Source organism: Artibeus jamaicensis, unplaced genomic scaffold (genome assembly GCF_021234435.1).
Source record: "Artibeus jamaicensis isolate MK-2021 breed Jamaican fruit bat unplaced genomic scaffold, CSHL_Jam_final contig_414, whole genome shotgun sequence".
Lineage (NCBI taxonomy): Eukaryota > Metazoa > Chordata > Mammalia > Chiroptera > Phyllostomidae > Artibeus > Artibeus jamaicensis.
Genome location: NW_026521822.1, coordinates 4,892,411 through 4,908,298, shown reverse-complemented (window position 1 = coordinate 4,908,298; position 15,888 = coordinate 4,892,411). Strand labels below are relative to the sequence as shown.

Sequence of the window (15,888 nt, the reverse complement as noted above, 5' to 3'; positions counted from 1 at the left end):
TATCCGAATAATAGGAATACCAGAAGGAGAAGAAGAAGAACAAGGGATAGAAAACATATTTGAAAGAGTAAGAGAGAAAATTTCCCTAATTTGACAAAAGAAAAAGTCACACAAATCCAGGAATCTCACAGAGTCCCATTCAAGAGGAACCCAAAGAGGCCCACTTCAAGACACATCATCATTAAAATGGCAAACTTCCAAGACAAAGAGAGAATCTTAAAGGCAGCAAGGGAGAAAAAAGAAATAACATACAAGGGCGTCCCAATAAGGTTAGCCACTGACTTCTCAATGGAAACACTCCAAGCAAGAAGAGATTGGCAAGAAATATTCCACGTAATGAGAAACAGAGGCCTACAACCAAGGCTACTTTACCCAGCAAGGCTCTCAATCAAGATAGAAGGCCAAATAAAGAGCCTCCAAGACAAAAGAAGTCTAAAAGAATTTGCTGCCACCAAGCCAGCTCTACAAGAAATACTAAAAGGTCTGCTTTAAGGAAAGGAAGGAAAAGAGACAGACAGAGAGGAACACAGGTACAAAAATGGCAATGAATAAGTACCTATCAATAATAACCTTAAATGTAAATGGATTAAATGCTCCAATCACAAGACACAGAATAGCGTCATGGATAAGAAAGTATGACCCACACATATGCTGCCTACAAGAGACCCACCTCAGGACAAAAGACCATCACAGACTAAAAATCAAAGGCTGGAAACAAATTTTCCAAGCAAATGGACAAGAAAAAAAAGCTGGGGTAGCCATTCTCATATCAGACAAAATAGACTTCAAAAAAAGAGCCATAAAGAGTGACCCAGAAGGTCACTTCATTATACTCAAGGGAAGAATCCACCAAGAAGACATTAACATCATAAATATATATGCACCCAACATAGGAGCACCAAAATATATAAGGAAAATCTTAGAGGAATTCAAGAAAGATATAGACAGCAACACAATTATAGTGGGGGATTTTAACACCCCACTATCAAAAATGGACAGATCTTCCAAACAAAATATCAACAAAGACATTGCGGCATTAAACAACACCCTTGATGAAATGGACCTAACTGATATATACAGAGCTCTTCACCCCAAAGAAGCTAAATACACATTCTTTTCAAATGCACATGGAACATTCTCAAAGATAGACCACATGATAGGGCACAACACAAGCCTCAACAAATTCAAGAATATTGAAATCATACCAAGCATTTTCTCTGACCATAAGGGACTGAAACTGGAAACCAACCCCAAAGGAAAAAACCCAAAACACCCAAAATCATGGAGACTGAACGGTATGCTATTAAACAATGAATGGGTCAAGAATGAAATTAGGGAAGAAATCAAAACGTCTCTGGAAACAAATGAAAATGATCTCACAACAACCCAAAACTTATGGGATACAGCCAAGGCAGTCCTGAGAGGGAAGTTTATAGCAATACAGGCCTACCTAAAGAAAACAGAAACATTTCAAACAAATGACCTTACTCTACGCCTGCAAGAACTCGAGGAACAACAACAAAAACAGCCCAAAGCAAGTAGAAGGAAGGAAATAACTAAGATCAGAGCAGAACTAAATGACATAGAGACTAAAAGTACAATTCTAAAGATCAATGAATCCAGGAGTTGGTTCTTTGAAAAAATAAACAAAATAGACAAGCCTTTAAGTAGGCTCATCAAGAAAAGAAGGGAACAGACACAAATAAACACAATCAGAAATGAAAGAGGAGAGATTACAACTGATACCACAGAAATAGAGAGGATTGTAAGAAATTACTATGAAGAACTGTATGCCAAGAAATTTGAGAACCTAGGGGAAATGGACACATTTCTAGAAAAATATAATCTCCCAAAACTCAATGAAAAAGAAGTAGAACACCTGAATAGACCAATAACAGCAAAAGAAATTGAAGCAGTAATCAAAAAACTCCCATCACACAAAAGCCCCAGACCAGATGGATTCACAGGAGAATTCTACAAAGCATTTAAGGAAGAGCTAACCCCAGTTCTTCACAGACTATTCCAAAAAATCCAAAAGGATGGAAAACTCCCTAACTCCTTTTATGAAGCCAGCATCATCCTAATTCCAAAGCCAGATAGAGATACAACAAAGAAAGAAAACTTCAGGCCAATATCACTGATGAACATAGATGCTAAAATCCTCAACAAAATATTAGCAAATCGCATCCAACAATATATCCAAAAGATTATACACCCTGACCAAGTGGGATTCATCCCAGGGATGCAAGGATGGTTCAACATTCGCAAAACAGTAAATGTAATTCATCACATAAACAAAAGCAAAGACAAAAACCACATGATCATATCAATAGACGCAGAAAAAGCTTTCGATAAGGTACAACACCCATTTATGATAAAAACACTCAGCAAAATGGGAATAGAGGGAACATTCCTCAATATAATAAAGGCCATTTATGAGAGACCTACAGCCAATATCACACTCAATGGACAAAAACTAAAAGCTTTTCCACTAAGATCAGGAACAAGACAAGGTTGTCCACTTTCACCACTTCTATTCAATATAGTATTAGAAGTTTTGGCCACAGCGATCAGGCAGGAAAAGGAAATAAAAGGCATCCAAATAGGAAAGAAGGAAACAAAATTGTCACTGTTTGCAGATGACATGATAGTGTACATGGAAAATCCTATAGACTCTACCCAAAAACTGCTCAAACTAATTAATGAATTTGGCAAAACAGCAGGATACAAAGTCAATATCCAGAAATCAATGGCATTTTTGTATACAAACAATGAATCAGCAGAAGCAGAAATCAAGGAAAAAATCCCATTCGATATAGCAAAAAGAAAAATAAGATATCTGGGAATAAACCTAACCAAAGAGGTAAAAGACCTGTATGCAGAAAACTACACAACACTGAAGAAAGAAATCAGGGAAGACACAAACAAATGGAAACATATACCGTGTTCATGGATTGGAAGAATTAACATCATCAAAATGTCCATACTACCCAAAGCAATATACAGATTCAATGCAATACCTATTAAAGTACCAATGGCGTATTTCACAGACATAGAACAAACACTTCAAAAATTTATATGGAATCATAAACGAGCCCGAATAGCAGCTGCTCTTTTGAGAAAGAAGAACAAGGTAGGAGGAATCACAATACCTGATATCAAACTGTATTACAAAGCCACTGTAATCAAAACAGCCTGGTACTGGCATAAAAACAGGCACATAGACCAATGGAACAGAACAGAGAGCCCAGAAATAAACCCAACCCTCTACAGTCAATTAATATTTGACAAAGGGGGCAGTAACATAAAATGGAGTAAAGATAGCCTCTTCAGCAAATGGTGTTGGGAGAACTGGACAGCTACGTGCAGAAAAATGAAACTTGAGCACCAACTTACACCATACACCAAAATAAATTCAAGGTGGATAAAAGACTTAAATATAAGCCATGACACCATTAAAGTCCTAGAGGAGAACATTGGCAAGAAAATCTCAGATATTCCACGCAGCAACATTTTTACGGATATGTGCCCTAGAGCAAGGAATATAAAGGAAAGAATAAACGAATGAGATCTCATCAAAATTAAAAGCTTCTGCATGGCTAAAGAAAACAGTATTAAATTAAAAAGACAACCAACTGTATGGGAAAACATATTTGCCAATGATACCTCAGACAAAGGTTTAATCTCCAAAATATACAAAGAACTTACACGACTCCACTCTAGGAAGACATCGAACCCAATTAAAAAATGGGAAAAGGACTTGAACAGACACTTCTCTAAAGAGGGCATACAGAATATCCAGAGACACATGAAGAGATGCTCAATATCGTTAGCTATCAGAGAGATGCAAATTAAAACCACAATGAGATACCACCACTTGACACCAGTCAGGATGGCTATAATAGACAAAGCAACAAACAACAAATGTTGGAGAGGGTGTGGGGAAAAGGGGACCTTAGTTCACTGTTGGTGGGATTGCAGACTGGTACAACCATTATGGAAAACAGTATGGAATTTTCTCGGAAAAGTAAAAATTGACCTGCCTTTTGACCCAGCAATTCCACTGCTAGGATTATACCCCAAGAATCCTAAAACATCAATATCAAAGAACCTATGCACCACAATGTTCATAGCAGCACAATTTACAATAGCCAAGAGTTGGAAGCAACCTAGGTGCCCATCAGTAAATGAATGGATCCAAAAATTGTGGTACATATGCACCATGGAATTCTATGCAGCAGAGAGAATGAAGGAGCTACTACCTTTTGCAACAACATGGATGGAACTGGAAAGCATTATGCTGAGTGAAATAGGCCAGGCATTGAAGGACAAATACCATATGATCTCACCTTTGACAGGAAGCTAAAGAATAAAACAAACAAGCAAACAGAATAAAAACAAAGACGCTGAAATAGAGAACAAGTGGGCAGCGACCAGAGGAAAGAGGGAAGGGAACTTAAGGGGAAAAAGGGGGAGGGATTTTGAGGAACAAGTATGAAAGACACAGAGATGAGGACTGGGGGGGGAAATGGGAGGGAGGGGGGAGACCGGGCGGGGGGGGGGGGGCGTGGGATGGGAGAAATAGATTAAAAAAAAAATGTACTTGAAAAGTAACTAAATAAAATTTAATATAAAATAAATAAACATTCACCTACATGAAAAAAAAGATTAAATAAAATCTTCCACCTTGCAAGAAAAAAAAATAATAAACAATATTTTTCTTAAAAATATCATATAACCACACCAAAGGTAACATTTGCATAAAATAATGAGAAAGTCTTCCTGTAATCCTAGTCCAATCATCAACCATCCGGATCTTTTTAGGTACATTTACTTCTAGTCTTTCTGTTTTTCTTTTTAACAAAGTTGCAATAAAAAATAAAAAATTGAAAAAAAAAAAAAAGAAGAATGGGTGAGGTGAAATGTGCCTCTCGGCTTTCAGCCAATATCAGTTCCCTCTTTTTCCTTCCTTTCTCGAAAACATGACAGGAAAAAATAAATCTTGTTTAGCTCAGATTAATAACTCCTAAAACCCACACGTACTATACATGAACATATTTGGCCTAAAATGGACACAAAGTATGATATGAGGCACTACCCTGCCAGAGCTCGCTCTGTTTTCCATTGCCTTGTGCACTGAGAAGCTGCCCCGGCTGCATGGGATTTGACGCTTCTGCTGGGAAGGAAGAGAAGAAGAAAGAGATGGAGGAATGTTGAGCCCCTTTCGGAGAGGATGCTGTCATTTGAGCATCTGGTGGTTAAGCTGAAGCTTCACCACAATTCAGGCTGTGCAGGCTGGCAGAGGGAAGGGAGAGGTCAGCATCAGAACTGTCAAGGGTCAGAGAGAGAGAGAGAGAGATGGAGATACCAGGTTTTCTTCAGGGAGAAAGAAGCTACAAACAGGGTGAGATTTTTAGAACATAATAAAAGTGCCAGTTTACCAAGGTGAGGCTGGCAGTGGTGCCACAAGTCACAGAATGTATGTTGAAGGAAAATATATGTCATATCTCAACCATTTAAAAGAGTATTTTCTCACCAACTCCATACTTCCTGTTATTATAGCTTACATGTATTTCACAGAATTTAGGATTCAGAGGAGTTCTTAGAGATAATTTAGCTCAATTTCCTTCCAGAAATCTCCTCTATAACATTCATAACAGATGGCCAGCCACTGTGCTGTTCCTTTTGTTATAATTCACATTTTTCTTTTATCAGTTTTTATAGAACACCATTAAGATAAAGAGTTTATTTTTCAAGTTCCCATTGAGATGACTCTCTCTTTACTGTGTGTGTATGTGTGGGATTTTACTATGTGTGTTTCTCATATGGGATTAGATCCCGGGACTTTCTGCCCAAGGCAAAAAAAGGGGAAAGGATTTCCTGACTTGACATATTCCTGGGAAGGACTCAGTTGTAGGGAATGGGGAGGAAAGGGTAGGAATAATTAAGAAGAAATCTCTTAGCTTGAAAAATGTCCTTCTGACCTCTAGGTGTTGTTTTTTCAAATAATGGCAATTGAAATTTTCTTCTTATACAAGTAACCCAGGTTCAAAGAGAAATTTTTGAAATACTAAAAAAGCTGACAAAGTAATAAACATTTGAGGGTCCTAAAATTACAATGTTTCCTCAGTTTTTACATTCTGTGATATAGTTTCTAATTGTTCATCATATTCTGTTGTATATTCTATTGTATACCTGAGGAATTACTTACTTAACCAGCCCCTTCTAGTTTCTCTCACTTTTTGCCTCTTCATGCTGGTCAGGGAAGCCACCTCTGGCATAAGCACTTCTTAATCTGCCTTGACATTCATCCAGACACATAAACATTTGTCTCAGTGCATTTGCATGGGACAACACAATTACAGTGCTTTTCCTAGGAGTAATCACAGTGGTGCTGCAGAGTCCATCTTTGGGTTTTGTGTAGATGATGTGTTAATTATACTCTGTCAAACCACAAACTTCTATTCCCCAAGCCATTCTCAGCAAATACAGTCATTTGTATTTCATACCACAAGTGAGTGTAAGTCTAAATGGTCCCTTTAAGCAGCCTTGGCTGCTAACTTTGGCTCCATTGACATGCTGCAGTCAAGGCTCAGGCAAAGGCTGGGCCAACAGTCTCAGCCTCTCTGGACCAGATGGGCTGTGCAGAACCACCAGCCTTGCATTCTGTGCCAGCTGACCCAGGCCAAAATGTGGTCCCAGGGCTCCCACTCCAGGAGCAAGCAGTGCTGCTCACATCTCCACTTTCACCCACTTGGCTTCTGTTGCCCCTAATCCAGTGGGTCACTGTGCTGCCCTGTTGTTGCTGATAAGGAGTGGCAATGGGGCCTGAATGCAGAAGGTAAACACTTGCAATGGGATTCCAGGGGAGCCCCCATGACTTGCTGCTTTGTGAAGAATGTAAAAAGTCAGGGCTTCTAAAGTTATAGAATCTTGAATCTGTTTAGAGCCAATTGGCTTATTCACTTGGACTATTCGTCCCTGTGAGGACACATTCACTTTTTAAGACTTTCTGGCCAATAAGACTCACCTTCGGGTTTGATCTCTGAGTTCCCAACTCTCTATTTCACTTGGTGCTAACTGAACAGCAGTTCATAAGGCCAGCTTTAGCACATAGTCCCTGACCTTACTGAAATATCTTTCACCTTCTTATCACACCCTGGATGAGATCGCTATCTTACTTCATCTTACTTCCTCTCATATTCTGTGGCAGATATAACTGCTGAATTCACTAGGGGTCTTTAGGCATTAGACTATGTGTTTTCACAGGAAATAATGCCCTTCTTACCTCCTTGGTGCTGCACTTTTCCACTTGGGCCTTAACCAGTACCCCTGTGCTATCTCATGTTGACCGTAGCAGTGACAAGGCTTTACTATGTAACTTTGGAGGCAGTGGGAATGTACACAGAGGAGAACAAAGACACATGTGTAAGAGCTGGTGGTAACCACTGATTTTGGCTGCCACTCACTTTCTCCTAGTAACAGACTTTGCCTCCTAGCTGCAGAAATGGGCACATGAACCTGTTCTAGCTAGTCACAGAGCCCTCTTAGCTCTAGCCCTCTTACCCTGGACACAATGATCAGCCCCAGGCATGGATGTGAGACCCATGCAGAGTTCATTTGAGTTCCCTCTGGGATTGATTTAGGTAGACATGTTCTATGCCATATGATTAAGGAGAGAAAAGAAAGCCAGTACATAAAGAAGAGCAAAGACAACAGAAGTGAGAGACAGGAGGACAAAAGTGATGTGGAGGCACCGAGCACTGGTTCTGGTCATTGAGGCCCTGTCCCCTCCATTTTTACTTCAGTCACATGAAAATCCTCAGCATCTCTCTTAAAAATGGGAGCCAATTATTCTCTTTTCTTGCATAAGCTAATTTGTAATGGCCTCTGAGCACACATGGCCACAATGGCCCTGATAAATGCACATTCTGATGCCAGCAGGTACCAGTTTGATTTGGAATATGGATGAGACATCCCTCTAGGGACTTCTGGAAATAACACAAAGACACTTTGAGAAAGACCTGTGTCCTGCAGACAAGCAGTATGAGATCTCCTGCCATAATAATTTAGATTATAAAAGAAAAGTATGAACTTTTTCTGTAATGACAGGCTGGTGAAACCAGCCATATGTAGGCTATACCCTCAGAAATTCATGCAAATATCACTCAGTCTGGCTCTGGGCTGGATCTCCCCCCATCTGCCCAGTGCCTCAGTCTGAAACCAACCTCTGAAGATCACTTGGCTCTAGTCGGACACAACTCTGCTTCACCCAATATTCTGCAGAGAGAGGTTTCTAAGGAAGAAATGTTGAGGTTTTAATGGGCAGATAAATGTAGAAAGAGGAGGAGGAGAAATAATCAAGATTTGAGTTTGGGGAGGAAGTTGTTTGATGATGCCACTAACCTAGATAAAAAATTATTGAGGGGAGAGCAGGTGAATGGAAGGGATAAATTCAGAATAAAAGGTATTATACAGACAATACATGTAGGACACTGAGACCCACTGTTCCTGTTGCTTTAGCAGGTGTTTGGAAGCACAGATCTAGAACTTAGAAGACAGCTCCAGGCCAGGTCTTAAGAAATAGATATCACAGGTAGATGGAACTGAAACCATGAGGATTGAATAAAATTACTTAAGTAGGTAGTGTATTGATTTCCTAGAGATATAGTAACAAATTAGCACAAACTTGGGGGTGCATAAAACAACAGAAATTTGTTCTCTCACAGTTCAGGAGGCTAGAAGTCCAAAATCAAGTTGTCATCAGGGACATACTCCCTTTGAAGGCTCTAAAGAAGAATGCTTCCTTGCCTCTTCTGAGCTTCTAATAGTTGCTGGCAATTGTTGGAGTTCCTTGGCTTGGAATTATGTCACTCCACTCTTAGCCTCTGTGGTCACATGGCCTTTTTCCCTCTGTCTCTGTCTATCTTTGTGGGTCATCTCCTTTTCTCATAAGGACGCCTGTCCTATTGGATTTAGGGAGTACCCTAATCCAGTACAACTTCATTCTAACTAATTACTTCTATCAAGACCCCAGTTATAAAGTCACATTCTGAGGTTTCAAGAAGATGTGAATTTGGGAACACGCTGAGGATGAAGGTGGAGAGAGAAAACAGAAAGCTAAGGACAGAATCATGAGAAACAGTAACCTTTGGTTAGAAGAGGAATACGAAATGAGAGAGGGATGAGGAAAGCAATCCAGGGGACTGAAGCATGTTCTGGAAGCACAGGAGATGACACATATCCACACCTGCTAAGAAGTCAAATGTGAGGGATGCAAATAGGTCACTTTATGTGTTTATCAGAAAGTGCTCATCACCTTGGTAGTATGACCAAACAAGTCAGTTTCCCTAAGACTGATAGGGGACTTTCGGTTGGAAAATTTTAGTTTAAGTAATAGCTAATAAGCTTAGTAATCAATGCATGTAAAAGCTATTATTACAGGAACTGAAGGTATGACCCACCCTGACTCCAGGAGATCATAAACAGTTCCATCTCTGTGCCTCAGGAAGACTACTAGCAATTCAAGATGGTATCTGAATTGTACTCCATTGTACTCCAGATTGAGATGACCACTGTCCAGGACACAGCTAAAGACTGACTGGGGCACAACTAAACACCACTGCCCAGGGTGAGAATGCTGCAGTTTTTTAAATCCAGTTAACTTTCCCCTGAATTCCAAACCCTTTACCTACACTTTGTTCTCCTTATAAAAAGGGCCACTTTAGAATGGAATTTAAGACAGTCTGTTAGGATGTGAACCCACTGTCTTCTCAGATCACCAGCCATCTGAATAAAGCACCATAAAAATTCATTCCCTATCTCTGCTTATTGGGTTTGGTATGTGACAGGCAGCACGAATGCTGGCCTTTTTTGGTTTTAAGACTGTGAGGGTAGGGGTTGCTTTGCATGCAGGACTTTCAGTGCTAAAATTGGGATCATTTTAGCAAAGAGACCAGACCAACCTCCCCACCTCAGCATCAGCAGTTATTTAGAAATGAGTGTGGAGAAAAGGCAGGGATGAAGCTTAATGTGTTGGGAAGTGAATGGGGCATGATTATGGCTTTTCTGACAATTCCATTACATTGGGAGTTTTCTTAGTTAGAATGTGGGTTTGGGTTTTTTGTCCAAAGTAAAATCTTCAGGTAAGGTCAGCTCAGTCCCTAACCACCAGATATCAAGGAACAAGTAAATTGTTGGAGATTAAGGTGCCCCTCAAATACAGTGGAAGCCACTGTGATCCTCCTTGTCTGATGGAACACTCTAGGGCATGCTATTTAAATGAATCCAATTTTGAAAGTTCACCTATGTCACTGAATGTGCTAGCTATCTTGCTTTTTCTTCAGAGCACTTATCTTTAAACACAGGTAAACTTTTTCTTAAAAAGAAACTGTCAGATGCTTGACTCCACCCAGGCTTTTCGATGTGTGATTTCATTATTCATGTTTGGCTCTCCTCTTCTGGCTTTTGACCTGTAGTTTATAGAATATGTGCACAAGGAGTCTCTCTTTTCCATAAACTGATCTCTTTACCCTCTTAGCTCAGAATAACTTTCCATTTTTCCTGATAAAGCATTGATGCCACAAGCCAGCATCTATTAAGTCTGTCATTATACAAACACAGCACTGGACTTTTATCCAGCCCAGATCAGAAACCGATCACTGTCAGTGCTCTTTAAGTGTTTGCTGATGATGAACACCAAAGGGGACCCAAGAAATTTTTCATGACCATCAAATCTGGAGAAGGAAAGTCTTTTGAGAACTATTCTATTACTAGCATTCCTTGGAGGTTAAATAAATAATTTCAGTCTTAACTCACTAACAAGCATTTTAAAATGCACATAAAACTCCACCTAAATAAAATACTTCAGTGTGCTTTCCACCTCTTTTCTGATGAAGACCCATATTGTTTGCATGTCTTCTGAGGATGCTGCCCACCTCCCCAGATTTGTCTTACCCTAGATTCCCTTTCCTTTCTGCTTTCAGTCCTGCTACCTAGTTTTTAATTTGTCAGATGTGGTATTTTCCCTTCTGGTATTTTTTTTAGGTTGAATGTTCTTCATTCTCTTTTCACCTGGCTATCTCCTGTTCATCTTCCTCTTGTCACCTCAAATTTCACATTCTCAGGGAGGCTTTTCCTGAAAATTCTCATGTCTCACCCTCCTACAAACCCCGGATCTCTAGGCTGAGTCAGAATCTTTTATTTGCTATCAAAGAACCTCTACAAAGTCAAAACAGGCTGGCAATACAAGTCTAGTAACCACCATCAAAATCTCAGGGGTGGTTGAGGCAAGATCCACTGAGCTAGAGACACTCACCCTCCGAGGCTCAATGCCAAGTCTGTTAACTTGCCCTCTCTTGGGAGCTCACAAGTGCATGTGTGTATCTATAACTATCTATCTATCTATCTATCTATCTATCTATCTATCTATCTATCTATCTATCTATCATCTATCTATCTATCATCTATGGCTCTATATAGTTTTGTGATGCAATTATTTGTTAGATATAGACATCCAAGTCTTATCTATTATTCTCTTTGAGATATTACATCTGGTTCACCTTTGAGTCCCCTACAATGCTAATCATTCACTTGTAGGCAGTAGATACTCTATAATGTTTATTGAATTAATTAATTAATTAATTCATGCATGAATGATTACTGATAGCTTTTTTTTTGTATTTCTGAGAAATGTAAGATTCTTTATCTCCTCCCATTAACAATATTTTTAGAAAACTTAACTTCCAATGACTGTTCAAAAGCAGTTTAGATATGTATGTCTGTGATAGTTTTGACCCCATAAAGAGTCAATTAAGTAAGTGTCAAGTGTCTGTGATATCCAAGGATCATAATGTGGCAATAGAATGCTTCATTTCAGTGTGATAATTTGGGATTAAAAAATCTCTAACAAATTTGGGTTCCCAAGCCTGATTTTAGCTGCCACAAGGCAAGTCTTTCATTTTCACACTAAGGTCCTTACTTTTTCCCTTCTTTCTTTCCTTCCTTCCTTCCCTCGTTTCTTCAAAAAAAAAACCCACAAAATCTTTTGAGCATCTATTAAATATGGTCATGACAGCTCTGGATTAGATATTTTGTAAGGAGCGAGACAAAAGAAGAGATCACTTTTGTTCTTGCACATTTGGAAAGAAAAGTTCAGTAAATAAGGTATTGACAGATAGCAAAAGACCTGGGTTTGACTCCCCACCCCTACTCTGTCAGTAAGTAGCAAAGTGAACTTAGCAAATCATCCCCACAGTTCTGGACCTCAGATTGTTATATGTAGAATTAGTGTATCACACTGGATGATGCCAAATGAATACTAGGGATTAGAAAGTCAGTGTCCCAGATGGCTCTCACCAGTCTCTAGAGATGCTTGAAAGGAACACATTATACCATTTTTTGGTACCTATTGAGCCCCATCTCCTCTCATGGGGCAAATGGTAGAGGGATACAGTGGCAGTTAGGTTAAATAGAAGGTCCTCTTCCAGTACCAGGGACTAAGTCCTGCTGCTGGGCTTTGGCTACCTCCACTATCTACAAGGCTAGAGACGTATCTCAAAACTATCTCAAGGCATAGTCTATTGGATCTCATGCATAAGACTGGATGTTTTATTAGCATTTTGAACTGATCCAGTGATTTGGAATAGGTAATATGTTTCTTAACCAGTAATCATAAAACTTTATGGAAATAGAGCTCAAAATCTAATTATTTTATTTACTTTCTGATATTTTATGTGATCGCTATGAAGATATATTTAATTTTTAAAAATTTTTGATGCATGTATATAAGTAACAAAAATAACTAGAGACACTCATGTAAGAAAGAATGTAAATACTTCTTTCAAAGAAGTCTGAGATTAGATCAATCAGCACACATTCAGTTACAGGTAACTGAAAACCCAACTGGTAGTGACTGAAATCCTAAAAACAGTTTGCTTACCCTACAAGACATCTGGAGTGGGTAGTTTCAGATGTTGGGGCCTGGATTTGTGTTTTTTCCATTCTCCTGCTTTCTCGTAGTCACAAGACAGCTCCTACAGCCTCAGATAGCAAGTCCTCACATGACTGTATTCTCAGAAAGAAAGTGAAGGTGCAGAATAGACCTTTCTGTGTGTTCCTCTCTCCTTCCGTTACAAAGGAAAACATCTCAGGAGCTTCCCCAGAAGACTTCCCCTTCATCTCAGCAGTAAAGGACATTGACAAAGCAAAAATCCATTGTAGTTTTCAGCCTCCACTGTGGAAGGTGTAGGGGAAAGTTGGGCCTGTCTTGGGATGGCCTTCTGGAGTGTTTGCCAGAGCACCTCTCCTTGGGCCCCACAATCTGCAGATACTGTTCCTCCCTGACAGACACTGTAGGTGAAACGTTCTTACCCACTGTCTCAGGGAGAACAAATCCACAGGACCACTGGTTACCATAGCAAGCACCAAATCTCTGATCTCTGGGTGGTTTTTAACTTTCTCCATCAAGTCTCAGAGTAGATTCTTATGGCACAGCAGCCTATAGCTAAACAGCAGTGTACCAGCTTCAAACACTACAATGCAGAAGGATCAATAAAAACTTTCATTTAGAACAAAAGAGGCCACTCCTCCTGGCAGGCTCCTGGGCCTGCCTCCCAGAGTTGTCCCTCTTGCCATTTATATCTGCCTGCTGGAAGGGATGCTTTTTCTCCTCAGTATCCCTTCTCCTCTGCCCCACAGTCCTGGTTGTCATTCTCTTCTTCCCTCAGAAGTTGTCCTCCTTCCAGCTCAACCTTAATGCACTCAAGAAGCCACTCAGCTTCATCAAGGTCCTCTAGAGGATTGCTTCTATCTTTGCTTTTGCCCCCTGTGGAGGTTTTCAGGGCAAAATAGAAGATCTAGTGAGATGTTTGACTAAAAAGAACTTGCCAATAAAACAGTTACACTTACTTTTTTGGTCATCCATTCAGGTTGAATCAGGTATCATTTCAGGCACTTCCCAGTGTAAATACTTGTGGTATAGTTTGGAGCATATCCTTACCAGAGATTACTACCCTTCTGCACAATCCTGTGTTGTCTTCCAACAGGAGTGTCCAACCTTTTGGAGTCTCTGGGCCACACCAGAAGAAGAGCTGTCTTGGGACACACCTTAAATACATTGTGACATGTAATCACAAGAAAATCTCAAGTTTTAAGTAAATGTATGATTTTGGGTTGGGCCACATTCCTAGCCATTCTGGCCACAGGTTGGAGACCCCTGCTACATCACTGCTGTTCTTCTGCTCTCTGTTGGTTACATAAACCTGTATGGATGGAGGTAATAAAAAAATTCCCATGATTGACATTGTTGTTATTCTTGTTGCCATTTTCTTGTGGCTGGTGAGCACTTCAGCCTGGGCTGAAGCTCTTATGGATATTAAAATAGCTGCCAGTCACAATATTGTCCAGGAACTTGCATCCTGTAATTCTCAAGAAGTAATGTGTTATTTTGGCTCTGTGACTAGTATGGGATGTCTAAATGTATCTGTGATCTTTGGCTCTCTGAATATGATACTTTGGGGAGGAAATGCATGGTTTGTGTACAAGGAGATCAGCTAACACAGTCAATTAAACACTTCTTCCCATAACGGAGAGATATTCTACCTCCTACCAGAATATAATTAAAGAGAGAAGTACACTGTATGAAATGTACATTTATACTATGACCTATTGACAACATCTTGAAAAGCGTTATTTGTTTCTAATAAAAGTAATGGCTTTTACAGTAAATTGGTGGGTTTAAAATTTTGTTGCTCTTTTTTTTTACATAAAGCTTGTGCCTTTCCTAAAAATTTAAGATATAAATGTATTCTCTCTTGTAAATTTGAAAATTCAGGGGCCTATTATGAGATAATACATTTTTAAATGAACATTAATTTCTTCACAAGGTTGTTTACACCTTAAGCCTTCAAATATATGTTCACTCAAAAAAAGAGTTATATTGTCACATAATAGGAGGAAAGTCTGTGTTTGGAATATACACTACTGTCAGTTTGTACAGCTTGTATGGCTTTGACCTGTCTCTGGTTAAGTCACCTTGATTACATAAACCACATTTGGAAAAAAACATGTTTAGTTCAGAATTTCAGAATTTGTATCTGAACACTGTTTACATGTTATGAAAACTTTTAACTGCGAAGACTGGGTATGTGTTTTTCTAAATGACCTGCAGTACTTAACAGGTATGCTAAAATTGTTGGGGACTAGAGGTTGAAAATTTCTAATAGATGTATAGTTAATTTAGTAATTCTATCATATGAGATGTAAGCTTCCATTATTCTGAGTGTTTGATGTAATATACTTGTTACATAAGTAGAAATAAGTAGGCATTTTGATGTGTACGGGCATTACTCATAGTGACACTTGGTTGCTTGTGGCACTTAAGTGCTGGTTGAGACATGGTGTCCTTGAAAGTAGAATAAAATAGCCCACTTATTTTTGCAGATCCTACTCATAAGTTTAAAAAATTAAGATTGCCTTTTACTTTTGAAACGTTTAACACTTGGATTCAATAAAGTTGCTATTTTGAATTTAGCATTGATATTGTGAAAATAAGTGCAACTTGGATTTCAAAAAAGAAAAAGAAAAAGGGTAATAGGCACTGGTCTTTAACACAAATCTAGTTCTTTTGATCTGGAATAATGAAAATGGGAGAAGATTTAATTCCTTGGTTAGTCTATCTGGCAGCCTATGAAACTGTTCTTTGGAGAATATTCTGTATTCATTTCCCTTATGGCCTGAGATATTAAGTAAGATTCTCCACTTAGAAATTGCACAACCATTTTAGCTCACTTCATTTTAGATCAAGGTTCAGGGAACTTGTTATTTTTTTAGGAGTTCAACAGAATTCAAGTCATAGCCTGTTGTTGGCCAGCCTTAGGGTGTATCTTG

At 39.2% G+C, this 15,888-nt stretch overlaps 1 pseudogene; it reads left to right on the top strand.

Moving 5' to 3' along the window:
* Nucleotides 1-7,576: 7,576 nt before the first annotated feature.
* On the top strand, nucleotides 7,577-14,622 carry LOC119039470 (synaptophysin-like protein 1; annotated as a pseudogene).
* The last annotated feature ends 1,266 nt before the right edge of the window (nucleotides 14,623-15,888 follow it).